This window comes from Galeopterus variegatus, unplaced genomic scaffold (genome assembly GCF_000696425.1).
Source record: "Galeopterus variegatus unplaced genomic scaffold, G_variegatus-3.0.2 Scaffold9099, whole genome shotgun sequence".
Classification (NCBI taxonomy): Eukaryota; Metazoa; Chordata; class Mammalia; order Dermoptera; family Cynocephalidae; genus Galeopterus; species Galeopterus variegatus.
In genome coordinates, this window is record NW_007735210.1 from 31,498 (window position 1) to 35,716 (window position 4,219).

Below are 4,219 nucleotides of genomic sequence, written 5' to 3' on the forward strand. Positions count from 1 at the left end.
CAGACTGATGTGTGGTCCAGATTGCAGGCCCATAACTTTTTCACAATGGGCTTCTGAAGAATTATTTGGGCTAAACTTCGATTTGTCCACAAGGCTTGTGGTACTCAGTATGGTAGCTACTAGCCACATTAAGCACTTTAAATGTGGTGAGTCCAAATTGAAATGTGCTATAAGTGTAAAATACATACCCCAGTTTGAAGACTATGCCAAAAAAATGCAAAATATATCATAAATAATTTTCATCTTGATTAAATGTGGAAATAATACATAGTATATATTGGGTTACATAAAGTGTATTATGATTAATTTTATCTGTTTCTTTTTACTTTTTTGTGGCTTCTAGAAAACTTAAAATTACATAAGTGGCTCACATTTCTGACTCAAATTATATTTCAATTGGAACAATGCTAGTCTAGACCGTGAGCTCCTTGAATACAGGGGCCATTCCTGTCTTGTTTTGCATGAAGTCCTAAGCACCTAATAGGAATGATCAATAAATGTGTTGAATACAATATTAGTGAATGACAAGCAGAGCATAATAATCAGTGTCCCCTCTCATCTGAACATTGCTGCAGACACCCTGAAAAACCTCTCCTATTCCTCTACTTTTTTATTCCAAACTGACCATTTTCCTTTTGTATTGTTTTACATCAATCAGATTTAGATTAATACTTCATTGTTTTCCACTTTCAGATATACGCTTCCTTACTCTAAGCTCTAGTCCCTTGAATCACTTGAAGTCTTCTTAATCTCCTCAATTAATTGCATTTTCTTCCTTAGGGTGATATGCTGGCTAGTCTCTCTTCAACTCAGCATCGTCCTTAGCCTCATCAAATGCGGAAACTACATTTCCCAGAATCCCCTTCCCTGTATGGTTCCAGATCGCAATCTGTTTATGAGTGTCACTCATTCAAGATTTAGAAGGCAAGGGCTGGCTGGTTAGTGCGGCTGGTTAGAGCGTGGTGTCCGAGGTCAAGGGACTGGATCCCCTTACCGACCCTACTGCCAAAAAAATAAAATACAAGGAAAAAGATTTAGAAGGCAGAAGAGGAGGAAACCATTGTCTCCACAGTCAGTTACAAAAAGACGTATGGGCAGATGGTGGTTCAAAGCTGCCTCCAGATGAATTTCTTGAGGAGCTCCATTTGTTTTGCTGACTGAGATGGCTGGTGCAGGGGTGGACACACTATGAAGCAACTGAAGTTTAAACTTCCTGTCTTGCATGGATCCTTTCTAAGATTCTGAGAGTGGCCCTAGCAATTTTATATTCATAATTTTATTTATTTTTTTCTTAAAGAGAACTCTCTAAACGTGTTAGCTTTAAGCATCACAAAACCTGGTTGTAGCCCTGAATGGCAGAGAACTTCCCAGAGATCTCGTGACTCCATTGGCTTCGTGAGAACTGAAGACCACTGGCTTTGGGTTTGGAGTCTGAGATCTTCAGTGGAGCCTCTCTAACTCTCCCTCTGCACACTCCACCCCAGTCCTTCCCACACTTGTGGAAGCTTTAACTTACTTTATACTAGAAACAGAGTAGCTTTTGTTTTCATGACCAAACCAGTTATTATTTTAAAATGATTGCTATCAGCAATTATATTTTTTTGTTCCACTTAATCTCAAATTTAAGAAATAAAATCTTCTTACAATAGAAATGATAATGAAAAAAATATTTAACATCACATCAAAAAAACCTTAGAGCAAGTTCTATCTTGATCAACATTGGGTACTCATAACGTAGCACTTTGTCTGGCACATTGTGTTTGCTTAGTAAATATGTGAGTGAGTGCAAGAATTAATGAGTGAGTGCAGGAATGGATCAATTTATGTGCATCTGTATCCAAGCTGCTTCCTTGTTAGATTAGTAAAACAACATAGATCATATTTGTTCCAATTAATTCTCTCTAGATTTAGCATAGTTCCAAGAACTCCCAGCTGCCCACAGCTTTTTTTTGGATGAAAATGACGCGTAGTTTTGGGAGCCATTCCACCACAAATTCTAGGAAATCCCAAAGTGCACCTGTAATTATTTTGGGGTTTTCCAGAGGATGGAGACTACACCTGTTAGTTATGAATTATTTTCCAAGGGTAAGTATATTTTTTGTAAAAGGCTTGACATTGGATCACTTTGAAGAATTCAACTCTTTTCATTTTTTTCTTGCAATCCAATTCTGAATGGTAAACAGCAATTAAATTGTTCTCTTGGATAAGAAAGTCAATGACCAGTCCTCATCAGAATAAATTATGCTTATAATTTAATTAAGACAAAAATCTTTAAAATTAAGAAATAATTTAATTATGCTTAGAATTAGACCAGCATTTTTTAAGCATCTACATTTAAATAACATTACCATATGCTCCATATTGAAATCAAACTAAAATATGAATCTAACATTTAAGAGTTTGTAATTTTTAAAATATAGATGAATTACATGGTATATGAGTCAGTTTTCTGTCCCTCACAACAGAATACCTGAAACTGGGTAATGTATAGAGAATAGAATTTATTTCTTACAGTTTTGGAGGCTAGGATGGCCAAGGGCCAGGGGGCACATCTGATGAGGGCCTTCTTCCTGGTGGGGACTCTGCAGTCTGGAGGCAGTGCAGAATACCACATGGAAAGGGTTGAGAAGAGCACGCTTCCATATGCTTTGTTCCTGTCCTTATAGAGCCCCCAGTCTGCTCCCTGATAGCCTGTTAAACCACTAACCGTGAATGGATTAATCCATTCAAGAGAACTCATCAATCACCTCGCAAAGGCTCCATCTTTCAAGTACCATAGTGTTACTTCCCACTCTCTGAAGACTGTTACAATGGGGATCAAGCTTCGAAGAGTTTTGGGGGGGCCATTGAAACCATAGCACATGGGAAAGCCCAACATTCGATATTTTACGAGTTTTTTCCTAAAACATTATTTTCTTTAATTTGTATTTATCATGGATGAAATAAAGTAAGAAAGCAGGATAGTTTCATAATAATTGATGAGTGTGTAAGTAACTAATCGAGTTTGGAAGAATTTGGTCTCTGCTCTATGCAAACCAGTGGAGACACAAAGCTTGATACTTGATAGCTACCCTCCTGAGGTGGGCAGAGAGCCACGAAACATAAATTCCAGGATAAAAAGCAGGGAAATGGTTTGGGGAAACAGGAAATGAAAAGAAGAGGAGCTTTTGTTGGACCAGACACTGGTTACATATGATAATCTCATCGACTTTTCATGGCACCCTCCTAAAGGAGGAAACCACCTCTTGGACATTGAATACCAGGCCCAAGTTAACTCCATTAATAACGAGCAGCGCCAGAACGTATACCTCGTCTGCCTAAACCCTGGAGGCCAAATGGTCCTGTCCTCAAGGCAGTCCTTGGGCACAGGCCACAGTCCCTTTGGCCATGTGTTTAGCATCATCCGGCCCATTCTCTAAAGGGCATGTGGGCTCTTCAAACTGGGAACCACGTTTATTGGATGATCTGTTTCTCGGTGCATTATCCTCAAGGCTAAGAGGGTTCAGTTGCTTAAGCTTTCACCAGCTGGCAGAGGCAATTGGAGCAGAAGGCAGGATGTGGATTTTTTCAGCTTTTTCCAAGTACATTATTAAATACGTGTTAACAGCTCATTACTTGTTGCCATCGAATTGGTGTAAATTCTGAATTTACATTAATTCTCTAAGTTCTGGACTTCAATTTCCTCAGCTGTGGGTTATAGATGAAATTATCAGTAAATTACCTTTCAGGAATAAGTTACCAAACAGTCTTAAGATTTTATTCTTCCAACTCCTAATTGCTGTACCAGGGGCAGTTTCTGGTGCACGATCAATGTTGAATGAGTAAACGTAAAGGATTCAAAAACAGAGGTTTGAGAGAGTGAAGCGCAGCGTAACGTCTCGTGTCAAGATGTCCCGAGGAAGGCGAGCCTCTCTGTCCCGCTCCAACAAAGGGACGGCAGCGCGGGCTCCCCGGCCAGGTCCAGGTCGCAGCGCGGCGCTCCCGTTTCCCCCTGCTGTCCTCGACCCCCCAAGCCGGCCCCGCGCTCCCGTCCCGGGCCGACGGCTGAGTCACAAAGGGCAGCGGGCGCCTTTAAATGCTAATGAGTCGACGCCCAACTCCGGGGCCCAGTTTCCCCACCCTCGTCCCTCCCCGGCCGGTGCGCCGCCTAGAAAAACTTGCGAGGGGCCATTTTTGGGGCAGTAAGATCGGGCGAGGAGCCCAAGAGCGAGCGCGCAGC